The sequence below is a fragment of the Bubalus kerabau genome, chromosome 2, assembly GCF_029407905.1.
Source record: "Bubalus kerabau isolate K-KA32 ecotype Philippines breed swamp buffalo chromosome 2, PCC_UOA_SB_1v2, whole genome shotgun sequence".
NCBI lineage: Eukaryota > Metazoa > Chordata > Mammalia > Artiodactyla > Bovidae > Bubalus > Bubalus kerabau.
Window position 1 is genome coordinate 152530713 of NC_073625.1, and position 21194 is coordinate 152551906.

Genomic DNA, 21194 nt, shown 5'->3' on the forward strand with positions numbered 1-21194 from the left:
TCAGTTGCCAGACACATGAATGAGGCCATCGAAAGCCAGCTATTCCTCAGCCAACCTGCCAGCTAATCACAAATGTATGACTGAGCCCAGACGAACACACATGGAGCAGAGAAAAATCACTACAGCCACAGCCTACTCAAAGTTTCAAGCCACAGAATCATAAAAATAAATGGCTATTTTAAAACTTCCGGCCGCCTCATGTGAAGAGTTAACTCATTGGAAAAGACTCTGATGCTGGGAGGGATTGGGGGCAGGAGGAGAAGGGGACCACAGAAAATGAGATGGCTGGATGGCATCACCGACTCGATGGACATGAGTCTGGGTGAACTCCAGGAGTTGGTGATGGACAGGGAGGCCTGGCGTGCTGCAGTTCATGGGGTCGCAAAGAGTCGGACACAACTGAGCGACTGAACTGAACTGAATTTATTTCCTAGCAAAAGTTAAACTGATACAGTGGTAAAGTATAATGATGTCTGCTACTTTCAAATGTTTCTGAAAAAATATATATACACATACACATACATACAAATATCTATATAAATATATTTGAGAAAGGTAAAGCAAGTATGTCAACATATTTGTTGTTTAGTCACTAAATTGTGTCAGATTCTTTGCGACCCTATGAACTGCAGAACACCAGACTTCTCTGTCCTTCACTATTTCCCTGAGTTTACTCAAACTCATGTCCATTGAGTCAGTGATCTCATCCAACCATATCATCCTCTGTTGACCTCTTCTCCTCTTGCCCTCAATGTTCCCAGCATCAGGACATTTTCCAGTGAGTCTGCTCTTCACATCAGGTGGCCAGAGTACTGGAGCTTCAGCTTCAGTATCAGTCCTTTCAATGAATATTCAGGACTGATCTCCTTTAGGATGGACTGGTTGAATCTCCTGGAAGACCAAGGGACTCTTAAGAGTCCTCTCCAGCACCACAGTTCGAAAGCATCAATTCTTGAGCACACAGCCTTCTTTATGGTCCAACTCTCACATCTATGCATGACTACTGGAAAAAACCATAGTTTTGACAATATGGACCTTTTTCAGCAAAGTGATGTTTCTGCTTTTTAATATGCTCTCTAGGTTTGTCATAGCTTTTCTTCGAAGAAGCAAACATCTTTTAATTTTGTGGCTGCAGTCGCTGTCAGCAGTGATTTGGGAGCCCAACAAAATAAAATCTGCCACTGTTCATATTACCAATTGTTAAATCTAGGTAAAAGGTATATGAGTATTTATTGTACTGTCCTTTCCATCTTTATGTATGTTAGAAATTATTTAAATTAAAAGTTGAAGGAAAAGAAAATCTAAAATACAGAGGAAAATAATATTGGGAAAATGTTGATAATTTTTGAAGGCAAATAATGAATATACAGGGATTCACAATGCCAATTTTTGCTTATGTTTGATATTTCACAGTAAACAAGTTAAAATATACAGCAGGCTTGATACTAGGCAGGGAGTTAAGATTTGGCTCCTAGTCTGCTTCAACAGATCTGCTTCTGTTGCCTCTACAGAACTGTTGCGTTTATCAGTTTTGCTAAAGTTTCAGACTCTCTAGGTTACCTATCTACTTTCCAACCCTCTTCTTCCTTTCTGGCAGAATCTGTTTCCCACTAAAGAACTAAAAAAACTGAAAATGGCAAGCTTCACTTCCCTGGGCTTCCCAGGTTGAGCTACTGATAAAGAGCCTGCCTGCCAATGCAGGAGGCATAAGAGATTTGGGTTTAATCCCTGGGCCGGGAAGATCCCCTCGAGGAGAAGGCAACCCACTCCAGTATTCTTGCCTGGAGAATCCCATGGACAGAGGAGCCTGGTGGGTTACAGTCCATACGGTCACGAAGAGTCGGACACAACTGAAGCGACTTTGTATGCGACACACACAGGCTGCTTATAGCCTTCCCAGAGCACGGATGGTTTAGGGCCCAACCAGAGGTTTGGGGTGAAATTTATATGCAGAATTTGGGGTGCCCTTGTGTGACTCCATCCTTTCTAGGATGTTCCCCTTTATTTTCCTGCTTTTGTGGTCCCTGTAAACTCTCTCCCCTGGTACTTTAATTCAGTAAAATTGTGGATTTCTGTACACAGGGATTTAGCCAACCCTCCTAGGGCTTGTCCTCAAGCTTAAAATTTTTAAAAATGGGGAAACTCACTGAGTGCATTTTTCCTTTTCCAACTTCACACCCAGTTTCTACCCGCTATTAGTCTCCAATGCTTCCAGGGAGTTGTTTATTTTTGCCCAGACTTTATATTTGTCATATGCAGGAGGACTGGACTAACAGAAGCTTTTTGTTGTTCAGTCATTAAGTTGTGTCCAACTTTTTGTGACGCCATGGTCTGCAGCAGGCCAGGTTCCTCTGTCCTCCACTATCTCCCAGAGTTGGCTCAAACTTATGTCCTTTGAGTCAATGATGCCATTAAACCAGCTCATCCTCTGTCACCCTCTTCTCCTCCTGCCTTCAGTCTTTACCAGCGACAGGGTCATTCTCAATGTGTCAGCTCTTCACATCAGGTGTTCAAAGTATTGGAGCTCCAGCATCAGTCCTTCCAATGAATATTGATACTTACTTCACAATTCTCTTCCAGAAGACAAAAGAAATATGATAATAAACTCATAATTTTTAGGTATTCAACCTTAGTGAATGCATACTATGAAGAGAATCAGAATCTGTGTAGAAACTGCTTAATCTTGCTTTTTACAAACTATCCCAACTCTTTGAAGAACTGCTAATATTAAATATGTTCATTTTTTAAAATAGACTAGTGAAAAGTATCTGTTGTCTTAACATATTAGCTATAATATGAACATATATAGCCATCATATAAACTATTGATTTTTCTTATATATAAAAGGAAATAGTGTTAGTGATCATTTGACTTTTACTTCTATTAACCTAATTTAAAATGTTGACTTGCTCAACATTTTATCCTCAATAGCAGCCTGAGAAAGTACAGCCACTTAGTAAGTTGTTGAAAAAACTTATACAGTGAGCAATATATACAATTAATGGAGTCAATCTCTTTATGGTTTTAATTGGGGAAGTACATATTCCAGATCAAAATTTAAAATGCAATGAAAATTTACCATAAAGACCTATCAGAAAAGCAAAGTACTCTGTTGGGTTGGCCAAAAACTCAGGTTTTTGCATCTTATGGGAAAACCAGAACATTTTGGCCAACCCAATATATTACTTTTTTAAATATACACAAATCAATAGGGTCTGAAATAATAGCCACAGAGGAACAATTCATACGTTAGAAAAAGCAGAATGTGAACCAATCTGGAAGAGGCTAAAGATACCATCTTCTCTCATTTTCCAATAATTCAAAAGGTACCTCCGCTATGCAATTATGCATTATAAATGCATAATATATAATTACATTTATAATGTTCCTGAGATTATGATTAAGGACAACAGACTCACATTTTATATGCACAGTAGCGATAAACCTTGTAAAAGTGAAAAGAGTAAAGGTTAAGAGACAGCACACTTATTTTGGACCCTTCAAAGTGCTGACTTAACTGAGGTGATTGTGATGGAATCTCAGCTTTCCTGATGCTTATGATGAATCAGAACAGCCAACTGACAGATAACCTTTTCTGGATCGGCTTCCATTTATTGTTTTTGCAACTGGTTAAATGATAATGTCATAATGTAGACCACTGTGAATCCACAGGAAAGTGATTACAGACACAGGGAAATGTCTTTCTTGGAAACTTTAACTGGTTTATCTGTGTGAATGAAAACCCTTGATGAGAAGATTGTAAACACCACATTTGTCTCATGATGCAGTATCAGCCCTGGCTTCTTTATAGAAACATTGCATTGTTTATCCAACACTTGTTGTTTAGTCACTAAGCCGTATCAACTCTTTTGTGACCTGACGGACTGTAGCCCACCAGGCTCTTCTGTCCATGGGATTTCCTAGACAGGAATACTGGAGTGGGTTGACATGCCCTCCTCCAGGGGATCTTCCCAACCCAGGAATTGAACCCGTGTCTCCTGCATTGGCAGGAGGATTCTTTACCACTGAGCCACCAGGGAAGCCCTATCCAACACCTGGGAATGCACAAAACACAAGCTGCTAAAACTTCCAGTAGATACAGGCTTTGTCCACAAAACAGTAACTTATCAAGCCATACTCTGCTTCTGTCTCACATCTTGGTACTTCAATAAATTACTACAGTCTCCAGATATATTTTGTTCAATCTGCAAGTATTTTTAAAGAATGAAACAGTATTTTAAAATATGGAGAGCTTTGTTTCTCAAAAAAAAATTGTTTTAAGCATAAGCAATAATCCAGATTTCCATCTTCTCTTGAAACTTTGAGGATGTGGCAACCCAACATTCAAATTCCTGCATGAGAGCTGAGTATTTGCAGCTCCTAAGGCTCTCAGTTCACTCCATCCTTTCCTTACCTTCTCAGCTCTAAAGGATTTGAATTTGAGATCTTTCCCTTAAATGATTACAAACTATCTTGTAAGCATTATTCACCAATGTATGTAAAACTAAAGTTGTTGCTGAGAAGGCCCAATGGTCTTTGAGAATCAGGCCCAAATACAGGAGATTATAGGAGTAATCTCTCTAATCAAATCCCTACAAAGAATATACAAGCTTTGCTAAGGTGACTTTTCAGCATACAAGCCAAAACTATTTTTTTTCTGCATTAATCTATATATACAGGTTTTTAAGAGAGGTGTTGAGCATTTTTTCAATGTAATTTGTTTTTATTATAAGATGTAAAAATTCACTACTTTTGCCAAACATATATTTCCAGCATGAAGTAAAAGTAAAAATGTCTATAATTTCTAACTTAAGAGTGATGGGAGGGGAATTCCCTGGAGGCCCAGTGGTTAAGACTCTGTGCTTCCATTGCAGGGGTTTGATCTCTGGTTGGGGAACTAAGATCTCACAAGCCATGTGGCCAAAAAAAAAAAAGTGATGGAAGAATTTAAAGAAACTGAAAACAAGTCCTAAAAGTTGCCAAAACATCAGAAAATTGAACTTGTCCAAAGAATAAGCATAATCTATAAAAAAGAAGTAAATTCCTGACCAAAATTCTGATAGACCTTACTAATATGTATTTTCCACTTGATCTCATTTACTCATCAAGACAATCTTACAATGTGGATTGTATTCATTATTTATTGCCGCATAAGAAATTGCCCCAAAACTTAGAAACTAAAAACGATAAACGTTTATTGTTTAATTAACCATAGATAAGACTTAGGAAAACCTGTATGATTATGAAACTAAAATGTTGATGGATACTTTTCCTTCCATTTATTCAAATGGTGTTTTGTACAAAAATCCTCCTCAATATATACACACCCATGAAAATATACATATTTGAGAGAAGTTTTTAAGCAGTGCATGCCTGCATACTAAGATGCTCAGTCATGTCCGACTCTTTGCAACCCTATGGACCAGAGCCTGCCAGGCTTCTCTGTTCATGGGATACTCCAGGCAAGAGTACTGGAGTGGATAGCCATACCCTCCTCCAGGGGACCTTCCCCACCCAGGGATCGAACTCATGTCTCTTACATCTCCTTCATTACCGCTAGTGCCACCTGGGAAGCCCTTTTGAACAGTAACATTATAGTAAACATAGAAATGTTTTCCACATGAACAGCTTCCACCACCCCCACCCTACCTGTTCTTACAGTGGCTGTGGATCCTTAGCCAACTGAGAGCGTCATTGTTCAGTTTACTTCCCTTCTTTCCCTTGCTTTAGTTTTTTTTCTCTATTTCCCTGATTCCTTCTTCAAACAAAACTACTTTTAAAATATTGCTTGGATTTTATGAACCCAGTCTTGCTCTTGGGACATTCTACATGAATTAGCAAATAAAATGTACCCTATTTTTATCGTGACATTTTGGAGGAAATTAAAACCACACTATAACAACGACAAACAAAACCCCTGAAAAATTGCTATTATAGGCTCTTCCATAATGCAAATTAAATAGTTGACTGCAATACACATAGAACATCTGCTAATTCAAATTAAAATGTATGAGGAAATAGAATTGTTTTTTCCATCTTTTTATATAGAAAACTAAATGTATTATGAGCCAGATATTCTCAGTATTTTAAGGCATTACCTATTAGTGAGGTTAGTACAGTAAATTGAAACAATAACTAAATAGTATCCTGGAGACCTTCACTGAAAGAGTTAATGACGGTGGCTGCCTAAGTGCTTAATTAACAGCTGCGTAGAGCCACCAGGCAACTCTAATGCAGTAATAACAACAAAAGGCACAAATTTATTCTAAATCCCAAGCCAGTATAGGTCATAGTTCTTTTTTCTTGAGTTGAACAATTTTATGCTCTCTTGTTTTAATTACTTGTTATCAAATGTATTATCTCGGTATGCATATAGTATAAAATAGCAGAAAATTGAAGACAGAAAATAATGTTTTAAAACATCTCATTGTCAAAATTTTTGAAAATGATCATTTGAAAGCCTGCCAGAAGGATACAAAATATAATGCCCATTTCTCTAAGAAAACCTGACTTCTTTCCTTTCAACATTTTTTCATCACTAAAGGAAAAAAAATCATGCTTCTTTCAATAGCATATATATCAAAGTCAGAGCAAATCCCCAAATTGAGATTAGCATGACCCTAACTCCCTATGACATGAAACCTACTAAAGTATTCACATTTTTTACATTGCTTAAAATTAAATGAATTACTTAAATTATTTGAATTCATTAAAATTAAAAGAATTACAGCTGGAATTACTTTCAATTGTACCTAATGAGAAACTTAACCAAATACTTGTTTAAACAAACTATGGTAGCTATTCTCATTAATTTTTCAAAGGAGCTATCAAAGAACCAGTTAACTTTCCACTTTAGCATTTCTTGTGTTTAGCTTTCATCCTGTGAACGCATCTTGATACCAAAATAGCTCTTCCCCCACCTGTACTTACATTCCAGAAGGAATAATGAGAAGGAAGAAAGACAAGATACATGTGTCTGCTTAGACCCTTTAAAGAGAGCTTTTCCAAATATCCCACATGGTAGACATAGCTCCTAGGCCAGACCTGTACTATATGTCCTATGTCTACCCCTAGCTTCAAGAAAGTCCAATAAATCAAGTTTTGAGCTATACATATTACCATCAAAAACAAATGGAGTTCTGTTAATGATGAAATAGAGAGAAACATATCAGGTAGTGATAGCTTATGGTGAATGATGTCAGGTTTGTGATCTCTGAAGGAGAGAATTTTGCTGCAGGACCAAAGATAACGGCTTCAGTCACTCAGAGTTTCATGTGGCAAAAGTTTTATTACAGTGAAAAAGATATAGAGAAAGTTTCTGACGTAGACACCAGAAGGTGCCCCACTGGCTAATCTTATCAAGGCCTTATATACTTTTTCAGTTGGTTGCTAAAGGTCTTACCGGATTAGTCAGAAGGTTCTAGTTAAGAAGAAGAAACATGTCCTTGACCAAGATACATTGTTGGTATATAATCATTAGTACAGAGCTTAAGGAAAGACATGCCCTTGAGCAAGACATGCTGTTTTGTTGTGTAATCATTATTTCTGGGCTTACAGAAAGTTAGTCTTAAAGATTGTTGTCATAGCAACTCAGAGTTTAAGAAAAAACGTCTTATGTGATTCAGTTCAGTTCAGTTCAGTCGCTCAGTCATGTCTGACTCTTTGCGGCCCCATGAATCGCAGCACGCCAGGCCTCCCTGTCCATCACCAACTCCCGGAGTTCACTCAGACTCACGTCCATTGAGTCAGTGATGCCATCCAGCCATCTCATCCTCTGTCGTCCCCTTCTCCTCCTGCCCCCAATCCCTCCCAGCATCAGAGTCTTTTCCAATGAGTCAACTCTTCACATGAGGTGGCCAAAGTACTGGAGTTTCAGCTTTAGCATCATTCCTTCCAAAGAAATCCCAATGTTAAAAAAATCAAAAGTTTGTCCCTTTCTCCTCCTAGGTTATCAACCTACCTAAGAATTAGCTCTTGGCAATCCACTCCAGTACTCTTGCCTGGAAAATTCCATGGATGGACGAACCTCGTAGGTTACAGTCCATGGGGTCGCAAAGAGTCAGACACGACTGAGCGACTTTACTTTTTTTCACTTTTTAGGCAACTACCACTGTCTGCTAGATGGCATGAAAGAGAGACTTAAGGATATCACAAAGATTGCAGAGGAAAAGAGCAAAGAGATTAAAAGTTTAGAGAACATGAAAAAATGAACAGACAAAGATGACCTGTTCAATAATTGATATCCCGGAGTTAAAATTCAACAGGGAAAGTGTAAAAATTAAAATGTAGAAAAATTTTACTGAAAAAATACTGAACTCTGAGTTAGGATACATTGTACATAAGGGGCAAACTGGGATGGATCAAGATATGCTGCAGTTAAATTACTGAACTTGGAGAATTAAAAATATTAATGTCTTAAAAGGAATTAAAAAATATTACTCAGGCAAACAAGTCTTTTATAAGAGAAAAAATGATGTCACACTGAGTCTCAGATTTTGATAAGGCAAATATCCATGCCAGAAAGGAATAGAGTGAGCACTGTCTTCTAAGGGCTGAAAGAACTAGTCCCACAAATATTATATCCAGCCAAGATATCACTTGGTCATAAAGCAAAGAAGCAGACATTTTCAGGGATCAAAGAACTTAGCGAATATAGCAACCTCTAAGTTCTAGGGGCTCTGGGTGTAGCAGACTTGGGTATGGTATAAGCCTTTTTGGAGGAGTTAACTATCAACCCCACCATAGAGCTGCCAGAACTTACACAGAACTGGGAAATAGACTCTTGGAGGGCACAAACAGAACCTTGTGCCCCAGGACCCAGGAGAAAGGAGCTGCTAAGTCACTTCAGACGTGTCCGACGCTGTGCGACCCCATAGACGGCAGCCCACCAGGCTCCCCCGTCCCTGGGATTCTCCAGGCAAGAACACTGGAGTGGGTTGCCATTTCCTTCTCCAATGCAAGAAAGTGAAAAGTGAGAGTGAAGTCGCTGAGTCTTGTCCGACTCTTAGTGACCCCATGGAATGCGGCCCACCAGGCTCCTCCATCCATGGGATTTTCCAGGCAAGAGTACTGGAGTGGGGTGCCATTGCCTTCTCCAGGAGAAAGGAGCAGTGATCCCATAAGAGACTGACCCAGACTTGCCTGTGAGTGTCTAGGAGTCTCCAGTGGAGGCGTGGGTCGGTGGTGGCCTGCTGCAGGGTTGGGGGTATGGAGTGTAGCAGTACATGCATGGAATCTTTTGAAGGAAGTCACCATTATTTTCATTACCTCCACCATAGTTTAGCCCCAGGTAAATAGCAGGGAGGGGACACAGCTCCACCAATCAACAGAAAATTGGATTAAAGATTTCCTAAGCATGGCCCTGCCCATCAGAACAAGACCCAGTTTCCCCCTCAGTCAGTCTCTCCCATCAGGAAGCTTCCATAAGCCTCTTATCCGTCTCCATCAGAGGGCAGACAGACTGAAAACCACAATCACAGAAAACTAACCAATCTATCACATGTACCACAGCCTTGTCTAACTCAGTGAAACTATGAGCCACACCGTGTATGGTCACCCAAAATGGATGGGTCATGCTGAGGAGTTCTGAAAAATGTGGTCCACTGGAGAAAGTGAAAGTTAAATCACTCAGTCGTGTCTGACTCTTTGCGACCCCATGTACTGTAGCCTATGAGACTCCTCCATCCATGGAATTTTTCAGGCAAGAGAACTGGAGTGGGTTGCCATTTCCTTCTCCAGGGGATTTTCCCAACCCAGGGATCAAACCTGTGTCTCCTGCATTGCAAGCAGACGCTTATATCACCTGAGCCACCAGGGAAGCTGGTCCACTGGAGAAGGGAATGGCAAACCACTTCAGTATTCTTGCCTTGACAACCCCATGAACAGTATGAAAAGGCAAAAATATAGGACCTTGAAAGATGAATTCCCCAGGTTGGTAGGTATGCTACTGGAGATCAGTGGAGAAATAAATCCAGAAAGAATGAAGAGACAGAGCCAAAGCAGAACCAACACACAGTTGTGGTTATGACTGGTGGTGGAAGCAAGGTTTAATGCTGTAAAGAGCAATATTGCATAGGAACATGGAATGTTAGGTCCATAAATCAAGGCAAATTGAATGGTCAAACAGGTGATGGCAAGAGTGAACGTCAGCATTTTAGGAATCTGTGAACTAAAATGGACTGGAATGGGTGAATTTAACCCAGATGACCATTGTATCTACTACTGTGGGCAAGTATCCCTTAGTAGAAATGGAGTGGCCCTCATAGTCAACAAAAGACTCTGAAATGCAGTACTTGGATGCAGTCTCAAAAACGACAGAATAATCTCTGTTCGTTTCCAAAGCAAATGATTCAGTGTCACGGTAATCCAAGTCTATACCCAGACCAGTAATGCTAAAGCTGACGTTGAACCATTCTGTGAAGACCTACAAGACCTACCAAAACTAACACCACAAAAAGATGTCCTTTTCATTATAGTGGACTGGAATGCAAAAGTAGGAAATCAATAAACACCTGGAGTAATGGGCAAATTTGGCCTTGGAGTACAGAATGAAGCAGGGCAAAGGCTAATAGAGTTTTGCCAAGGGAACACAGTGGTCATAGCAAACATCCTCTTCCAACAACACAAGAAAGATGCTACACATGGACATCACCAGATGGTCAACACCGAAATCAGATTGATTATATTCTTTGCAGCCAAAGATGGAGAAGCTCTACACAGTCAGCAAAAACTAGACTGGGAGCTGACTGTGGCTCAAATCATTAACTCCTTATTGCCAAATTCAGACTTAAATTGAAGAAACTAGGGAAAACCACTAGACCATTCAGGTATGACCTAAATCAAATCCCTTACGATTATACAGTGGAAGTGAGAAATAGATTTAAGGGACTAGATCTGATAAAGTGCCTGATGAACTGTGGGCAGAGGTTTGTTACATTGTACAGGAGGCAGGGAGCAAGACCATCCCCCCCAAAAAGAAATGCAAAAAAGCAAAATGGATGTCTGAGGAGGCCTTACAAAGAGCTGTGAAAAGAAGAGAAGCAAAAAGTAAAGGAGAAAAGGAAAGATATACCTATTTGAATGCAGAGTTCCAAAGAACAGCAACGAAAGATAAGAAAGCCTTCCTCAGCCATCAGTGCAAAGAAACAGAGGGAAACAATAGAATGGGAAAGACTAGAGATCTCTTCAAGAAAATTAGAGATACCAAGGGAACATTTCATGCAAAGATGGGCTCAATAAAGGACAGAAATGGTATGGACCTAACAGAAGCAGAAGATATTAAGAAGAGGTGGCAAGAATACACAGACGAACTGTATAAAAAAGATCTTCATGACTCGGATAAGCATGATGGTGTGGTCACTCATCTAGAGCCAGACATCCAGGAATGTGAAGTCAAGTGGGCCTTAGGAAGCATCACTATCAAAAAGCTAGTGGAGGTGATGGAATTCCAGCTGAGCTATTTCAAATCCTAAAAGATGATGCTGTGAAAGTGCTACACTCAATATGCCAGCAAATTTGGAAAAGTCAGCAGTGGCCACAGGACTGGAAAAGGTCAGTTTCATTCCAATTCCTAAAAAAGGCAATGCCAAAGAACGTGCAAACTACCGCTCAATTGCACTCACCTCACACGCTAGTAAAGTAATGCTCAAAATTCTCCAAGCCAGGCTTCAACAATACAGGAACCATGGACTTTCAGATGCTCAAGCTGGATTTAGAAAAGTTAGAGGAACCAGAGATCAAATTGCCAACATCCACTGGATCATTGAAAAAGCAAGAGAGTTCCAGAAAACATCTATTTCTGCTTTATTGACTATGCCACAGCCTTCGACTGTGTGGATCACAACAAATTGTGGAAAATTCTGAAAGAGATGGGAATACCAGACCACCTGACCTGCCTCTTAGGAAATCTGTATGCAGGTCAGGAAGCAATAGGTAGAACTGGACATGGAACAACAGACTGGTTCCAAATAGGAAAAGGTGCATGTTAAGGCTGTATATTGTCACCTTGCTTATTTAACTTATATGCAAAGCACATCGTGAGAAACGCTGGGCTGGATGAAGCACAAGCTGCAATCAAGATTGCCGGGAGAAATATCTTAATTTTTAACCTCAGATATGAAGATGACACCACCCTTATGGCAGAAAGTGAAGAAGAACTGAAGAGCCTCTTGATGAAAGTGAAAGAGGAAAGTGAAAACGTTGGCTTAAAGCTCAATATTCAGAACACTAAGATCATGGTATCGGGTCCCACCACTTCATGGCAAATAGATGGGGAAGCAGTGGAAACAGTGGCAGACTTTATTCTGGGGGGCTCCAAAATCACTGCAGATGGTGACTGCAGCCATGAAATTAAAAGACGCTTACTCCTCGAAAGAAAAGTTATGACCAACCTAGACAGCATATTAAAAAGCAGATACATTACTTTGCCAACAAAGGTCTGTCTAGTCAAGGCTATGGTTTTTCCAGTGGTCATGTATGGATATGAGAGTGGGAGTATAAGGACAGCTGAGTGCCGAAGAATTGATGCTTTTGAACTGTGGTATTGGAGAAGACTTTTGAGAGTCTTGGACTGCAAGGAGATCCAATCAGTCCATCCTAAAGGAGATCATCCTGGGTGTTCATTGAAAGGACGGATGTTGAAGCTGAAATTCCAATACTTTGGCCACCTGATGCAAAGAAGTGACTCATTTGAAAAGACCCTGATGCTGGGAAAGCTTGAAGGCAGGAGGAGAAGGGGATGACAGAGGATGAAATAGTTCAAGGGCATCACCAAGTCAAGGACGTGAGTTTGGGCAAACTCTGGGAGTTGGTGATGGACAGGGAAGCCTGGCGTGCTGCAGTCCGTGGTGTAGCAAAGAGTCAGTCATGAATGAGCAACTGAACTGAACTGAAGACTTTATAGAATTAACAGAACCAGTGAAGAGGCCCAAATAATGCCTTATTAATATATTTCTTTTGCTAGAGAATCTGTGCATGTGTAGCATTATAGAGTTGTAATGTTAATAAGAATTTGACTATTAGATTAATAAAGTGGTTTCAATTTAAAATGTAGATGAGTAATTGACTTAAATTTATAACTTAAGTAGAAATTATTTATATTGTTTATATATAGTACAAGAATATTTAATAGATTTTAAAGGTCACCATATTTTTGAGTTTAACTAAGTCATAGGAAAGGCTTACTTACTTGGAAAGGTTTGTCATTCATACAGTTAAAGGGCTTAAAGGCAGTACATTAAAATTTCAAGCCCAGTTTAAAACATTTAAAATAGTTTAACTAAATTTGAAAATATAACCAAATATTAACTGAAGGCCATTAAAAGTGACAGTTCAAATTTGCTAGGATTATAATGGAAGAATATGATTTGTAAACTGAACTGAGTCTAAATTGTCTAAAAGTCTGAATTGCCTTCTTTTGTAATTATGAAGAAATGTACATTTATGCAGGAAGAAAAAAAAGGAAGTGAAACTTAAAGAACGATGACTTCAGTTAAATGTTTCTTAACCATTCTCCCTTCTGTCTTATATCCCCTAAGGTTAAGACAAAAGATTATGAAAACCATTGAGGATTTATAGTCATGATGTTGTTCCTGTTTTTTAAAGTTCTGTTTTCATTTTAGCATTGAATATGTTCCTGCTATGAAACCTAACAGGATTAACACTGGAGAGGTAGGGTGACCAACCATCCCGGTTTGCCTGGGACTGAGAGGTGTCCTGGAACTCTGGAGGCACAGTACTAACTCCAAGATTGTTGGCCACCCTAGTGGGAGGCATTGTGGCCTAAAGCTAAAACTGTGGATTAACCTACATTTGAGACTTGGCTCTTCAACTTACTATCTATTTATCAGGGGCAAATTGCTTATTTTTATGCCTCTATTTTCTCCTCTATAAAATGAGTTACTGTGCAGAAAGCAGTCACAACAGTACTAGAGTTTAGTAAGCATTAAGAATACACTACTGGACTTCCTGGTGGTCTAGAGGTTAGCAATCTGCCTGCCAATGCAGGGAACACAGGGTCGATCCCTGGTCCAAGAAAATTTCACATGCTGCAGAGCAACTAAGCCCATGTGTCATACCTACTGAAACCTGTGAGCCTAGAGTCCATGATCCGTAACAAGAGAAGCCACAGCAATAAGAAGCCTGCACACTAACTAGAGAATAGCCTCTGCTTGCCTCAACTAGAGAAAGCCCACACACAGCAGTGAAGACCCAGGGCAGCCAAAAATAAACAAATAAATATTAATAAATAAAAATGTAGAAAATAAACTACTTACTATTGCTGAGGCCTTATCCTCTTTTCTTGATTATGTTGCTTTTACTCCTTTACTCCCAAACCTGTTGACCCTTTATTTCATATTTTGCCTAGATTCAAAGAACACCACCAGTCCTTGTATCATGGCTTGTCCAATCCTGAGGCTTTCAGTTTTGTTTCTTAATCTTGATTCATTTATTGGTTGACTGGTTTCATGATCAAGTAGATTTTTTTTTTTACAGGAAATTCAGTTTAGTTCAGTCCACTGTTCTGTCCAAATCTTTACGACCCCATGGACTGCAGCACGCCAGGCTTCCCTGTCCATCACCAACTCCCAGAGTTTGCCCAAACTCACGTCCTTGACTTGGTGATGCCCTTGAACTATTTCATCCTCTGTCATCCCCTTCTCCTCCTGCCTTCAAGCTTTCCCAGCATCAGGGTCTTTTCAAATGAGTCACTTCTTTGCATCAGGTGGCCAAAGTATTGGAATTTCAGCTTCAACATCCGTCCTTTCAATGAACACCCAGGACTGATCTCCTTTAGGATGGACTGATTGGATCTCCTTACAGTCCAAGACTCTCAAAAGTCTTCTCCAATACCACAGTTCAAAAGCATCAATTCTTCGGCACTCAGCTGTCCTTATACTCCCACTCTCATATCCATACATGACCACTGGAAAAACCATAGCCTTGACTAGACAGACCTTTGTTGGCAAAGTAATGTATCTGCTTTTTAATATGCTGTCTAGGTTGGTCATAACTTTTCTTTCGAGGAGTAAGCATCTTTTAATTTCATGGCTGCAGTCACCATCTGCAGTGATTTTGGAGCCCCCCAGAATAAAGTCTGCCACTGTTTCCACTGTTTCCCCATCTATTTGCCATGAAGTGGTGGGACCCGATACCATGATTTTAGTGTTCTGAATATTGAGCTTTAAGCCAACGTTTTCACTTTCCTCTTTCACTTTCATCAAGAGGCTCTTCAGTTCTTCTTCACTTTCTGCCATAAGGGTGGTGTCATCTTCATATCTGAGGTTAAAAATTAAGATATTTCTCCCGGCAATCTTGATTGCAGCTTGTGCTTCATCCAGCCCAGCGTTTCTCACGATGTGCTTTGCATATAAGTTAAATAAGCAAGGTGACAATATACAGCCTTAACATGCACCTTTTCCTATTTGGAACCAGTCTGTTGTTCCATGTCCAGTTCTACCTATTGCTTTGCCACTTTATGTTTAATTGAAGGATAATTGCTTTACCAAATTTTGATGTTTTCTGTCAAACATAAACAAGACTCAGCCATAGGTCCACCCAAGTCCCCTCCCTCCCAAACCTCCCTCCCATCTCCCTCCCCATCCCACCCTTCTAGATTGTCACAGAGTCCCTGTTTGAGTTCCCTGAGTTATACAGCAAATTCCCATTCACTATCTATTTTACATATAGTAATGTAAATTTCCATGTTACTCTCTCTGTACATCTCACCCTCTCCTCCCCTCTCCCCATGTCCATAGGTCTGTTCTCTATATCTGTTTCCCCACTGCTGCCCTGCAAATAAATTCATTAGTATCATCTTTCTAGATTCCATATATATGCATCAGTATATAATATTTATACTTTTCTTTCTGACTTAGCGAAAAGGGTACCCTCTTGCATTGCTGGTGGGAATGTAAATTGATACAGTCACTATGGAAGACAGTATGGAGATTCCTTTAAAAATTAGGAATAAAACCTCCATATGACCCAGCAATCCCACTACTAGGCATATACTCTGAGGAAACAAAAATTGAAAAAGACACATGTACCCCGATGTTCATTGCAGCACTATTTACAATAGTTAGAACATGAAAGTAACCTAGACGTCCATCAACAGATGAATCACTGTCTTTTTAATGAGTGCTTCCCAGGCATTAGAAGAAAGATTTCAGAAGGTGTGCCTGTGTGCATGCTGTCACTTAGTCATGGTGGACTCTATGACCCCATAGACTGTATCCCGCCAGGCTCCTCTGTCCATGGGATTCTCCAGGCAAGAATACTGGAGTGGGTTGCCATTTCCTGCTCTAGGGGATCTTCTGGCCCCAGGGATCGAACCCATGTCTTCTGCATTGGCAGGTGGATTCTTTATCCACTGAGCCACTTGTGAAGCCCTTCAAAAGGCAAAACTCTCCAAGTAGACTGTGGGCTCTGGTTAGCAGGAAGCAGCTGCCTGAGGAGAAGAAACCATAGCCACTCAGGAGGAGCTTGAACACCCTGGAGAAGAGACAGAGCCCAGAGCTGATGGGATGATGAGGTATTGAGGTGTGAGGGATGAGTCAAAAGACTCGGCTGGGTGCAGGATGACATGAGGATGAGGCAAGTTTTTCATCTCAAATATTGACTTCTGGAGGGAAGCAGTTCCCTACCCCCACCCTGCAACCTTATGTGTTTGGGGAAAAGGAATCAGTTCTAGAGTATGGCAAAAAGGAAAGGAGACTGGACAGAGAAAAAGACCTACTAACTGCAATAATGATTTTAAAGGTTTGGAAGTTTAGAAAGAATTAAATATTATCTGCAAAGCTTCCAGTAATATAGGCCTTCAAAAAAATGTTAGCCCCTCTGCCCCACTGGCTTTGGAAGTCCCTTGGTGCCTGCAGGGTGCTTTGCATTTGCTAAGTGCTCGCTAAGAACATACTGCAGGACAAGATAAGGCTGATGGCCACAGCCTATTCATCCCAGGAAATATTTGGGCAAGATTTATAAGATTTCATATTTACAAGCCTGAATTTCTCTATATCATAATCCTCTCTCAGCATCCCCTGAGTCCAATTGCTCTGTCTTTACCATCTTGCAGAGAACTGGGATCCTATTGTTATATGGAACTCTCCAACCTATAGCCCTTGGGACCTCTTTCCTTCTCAGCATTTTAATTCAAAATTTAAGCTTCACCTCTCTCACACTGGTGGTTGCACAATACCTCTGTTCCTCACACCGATTGGATCACTAACTGTGCTGCTCCATGTCCCTGCAGGGACCCCAGCCATGGCACCCTATCATGCCAGGCTTGGGTTCAGCAGGGGAATCCATCTAACCACCAGCCTGTGCACATGCAGTCCTCCAGGGATGACAGAAAGCTTTTTTTCTTAACTAAAAACAACCAACTTAACAGTTTTCTATTTTCATATGCTTCTTCTTTCTGCATTTAAACATTAACTATTGAAAAATTATGTCAGATTTTACTAGGAGTATTTAACACCTTGCCAGTATTTCAAACTTCAATTACGATTCATACACTCCACAGCAGTTACATCATCTTTGTTCAATATAATAATTATTCATGAGCACTCTTTTCCATTAGCTTTCCTCCTAATTCAGACCGTTAATATACCTCATGCAGCTTCACAGCTCTGCCTAGTTCCTAGAGGAGGACAGGACCTCCAGGCCCTACATCATACCCAGTTTATCTAATTACCATGTCCTAAGACATCTTCGTGAAACACAGACTTGATCATGCAATGCTCCTGATCAAAAACCTTTGATGATTTCCTGCTGTAGAAGAGCAAACCCCTGCTGCTTCTCAATCATGCCTACCTTTTTAACACCTCTCTTTGGGTTTCATTCCAAGCTGCTCATCTTCAGGGCTGTCGTTCAAGGTATTCCTGGTATACTGAGTGTCCACTAACTATAGAAGTTTTCTTGCAGCTTTGTTTTCTCAATCTTTCCCTCCTCCTTACTCCAAGAGATTTTTGAACCTCTTTTACAATATGTCTTATGCTGAAATTATATATGTATTGCCCACTTCCATAAGATTGAGACCAAGGGACTAGAATTGGTGTTTTATTTATCCTCCTCACTCCCATTTCTCCTTGGGTAATTGACCTGTGTGTTCCAGAGTGTAAAAGCAACATCACCAATATACATGATCCTGGAACCCTCCTTCTTATAGCAGAATCTGATTGGAGCAGAATGGATACTTAGGCTAAGCCAAACAGATTATCTCCTGAATTTGGAACTAGAACACACACACATAAAATCTAGGAAAGTAAGTGGGCTTAGTGTCTGAAGCTGTAATTTGGGGTTATCTTGATGGGCCATCTACAAACAGGTCAGAGAGCAGAGAGGAGGCTTACAGAAAGCAGTGTGAAGCAGAAGCATTGCAAGGGCAGGAAGTCATGCAGTAAGAGAGAAGAGGGAAACAGAATTGTTGTCCAAAAACAAATAGCCTGCCAGATATTTCTCCAAGGGAAAAAAAAATGGATTTATTCAGGATCAGCAGAGAATCGTAATTTGGGGTCTGCAGGGCATGAGCTTGAGTAAGCTCCAGCAATTGGTGATGGACAGGGAAGCCTGTCGTGCTGCAGTCCATGGGGTCGCAAATAGTCGGACACAACTGAGTGACTGAACTGAACTGAACTGAGGGCTTCCCAAGTGGCTCAGATGATAAAGAATCTGCCTGCAATGCGAGAGACCCAGGTTTGACTCCTGGGTCCAAAAGATCCCCTGGAGAAGGAAATGGCTACCCACTCAAGTATTCTTTCCTGGGGAATTTCATGGTGGGCTACAGCCCATGGGGTCACAAACCCCATGGTCACAAACCATCTGACATGACTGAGAGATTAACACATATACAACCATGGTAAACCTCGTTCATTCAAGTTCCCCCATGGCAAGGGAAGGAGAACACTTTTACAGAGGGGAAAAGGTGGTGAGGAGGGGCTAGAGTAAACAAAGAGTCCAGTGACTTTTCATCAGCTGAGTCCTTGGGGGAAGGGTGCGGGGATCTGGGGTGGGGGAAGCAGAGTCCTTTCTTCTGGCTTTTGCAGGGCATGAGAGCTCCAAGAGGAGAGTGAAAAAGCCAGCTTAAAACTCAACATTCAGAAAACTGAGATCATGGCATCTCATCTCATCACTTCATGTCAAATAGATAGGGAAACAATGGAAACAGTGTCAGACTTTATTTTGGGGAGGCTTCAAAATCACTGCAGATGGTGACTGCAGCCAAGAAATTAGAAGACGCTTGCTCCTCGGAAGAAAAGTTATGACCTACCTAGACAGCATATTAAAAAGCAGAGACATTACTTTGCCAACAAAGGTCCATCTAGTCAAAGCTATGGTTTTTCCAATAGTCATGTATGTATGTGAGAGTTGCACCATAAGGAAAGCTGAGCACCGAAGAATTGATGCTTTTGAACTATGGTGTTGGAGAAGACTCTTGAGAGTCCCTTGGACAGCGAGGAGATCCAACCAGTCCATCCTAAAGGAAATTAGTCCTGAATATTTATTGGAAGGGCTGAAGCTGAAGCTGAAACTCTAATACTTTGGCCACCTGATGCAAAGAACTGACTCATTTGAAAAGACCCTGATGCTGGGAAAGATTGAAGGAAGGAGGAGAAGGAGACAACAGAGGATGAAATGGTTGGATGGCATCACCAACTCAATGGAGATGAGTTTGAGTAAACTCCGGGAGTTGGTGATAGACAGGGAAGCCTGGTGTGCTGCAATTCATGGGGTCACAAAGAGTCGGACACAACTGAGCAACTGAACTGAACTGAGAGCTCCCCATTCTGGTCTCCCAACTCTTTTTTGTTTTCTGCAGCATTGCACTGCTTGCCAAATCCCAGCTCCCCATTCAGGGACCGAACCCACACCCTCAGCAGTGAAAGTTGAGTCCTAAGTACTAGAGGCCAGGGAATTCCCTCCCAACTCTCTTTAGTTGAGATTTCTGTGTATTAAATTTTTACAGAGAACAGAACCAAGGAGGGTGTGCGGGTCAGGGCAAGGAAAAAAAGAAGATGTCTAGCCGTTTTCCAATTCCACTGGGGTCTGACTATCTTCCTAGCATAGGTACTAAGAAGCTTCTCTGCACCCTTACGCTTCATACAAACAAACCTGAGTGAGAATGGTCTTTCCTTACAACTAAGGGATCCCTTATTAATACAGCCTAGCATTGTTCTTTGCTTATTAAATGTCTATTAAATTGAAGTGTTAAAAAACATTACCCTGATTAGAATTTCCTTCAGTTGAATTGGGACTGGGCAGCCTCAGGAATACAGGACATAAGTGGACCAATGTGCCATGAGTGGTGGTTGCTGATTGTTCCCATGGAGCTTATCCTCCAACATGGAGGAGAGAGGGCAGGACTTTCTCCAGTGTCCCAAACTGTCTCATAAATTTTATATTAAAAAATCATGAGTCATTTCTCCAGAGCAACACACATTTATTACCTTTGTTATTAAAAATGAATGATTAAATATTTTATATTTTATTCTAGATTTTCAGTAATCTTGAGGTTGATTTGATATTGATTGATAGAATGAACACTTTTACTGGAAGCTACAAATAAAATATTTAAAAGCACAATCCTACGGACTGAACTAGTCACAGGAGGTTTGATTAAGATGTATAGAATTCTATATTTGCTGACCTTAACATGAGGGCCAAAGGGCAGTTCCCATCACAATTAAACCCTGCAGCCTGTATCAGAATTAACCTGTAGGAAAATTTGACCATTATTTAGACATTTCTGTTATGAAACACCTTCCTGAATTGGAATAAATAAATTATATGTTAGTCAGTGCTAAAACAAGAAATACTTTAAACATGAAATTTAGCTTGCATACCACACAGAGGCTATGTTGCTAGAAACAAATTTTAAGAACAGATTTTACACGTTTGTACCTCCTAACTATTACCGTTTCCGTGTGTGCAGTTAAGCATGTGACCAAAAATGTAACAAAATGCCTGCATGATGATGTATGCTTTTTAACACAGTGAGAAATATTTAGAGAGTAGCTTGATTGCTTCATCAAGTAAAACAAAAAACAGTGTTTTATATGTTCCTTTCCTGATTCAGTTTTATTTTTTATAAGTGCATGTGTGTAGCTAGTTATGCAGAACAGAGTAAAATGCAAGATCTAGGTCATTTTGGCCAAAGAAATGGAAAATGTTAACTGTTTTCTCAACTGAGCTTCACCTCT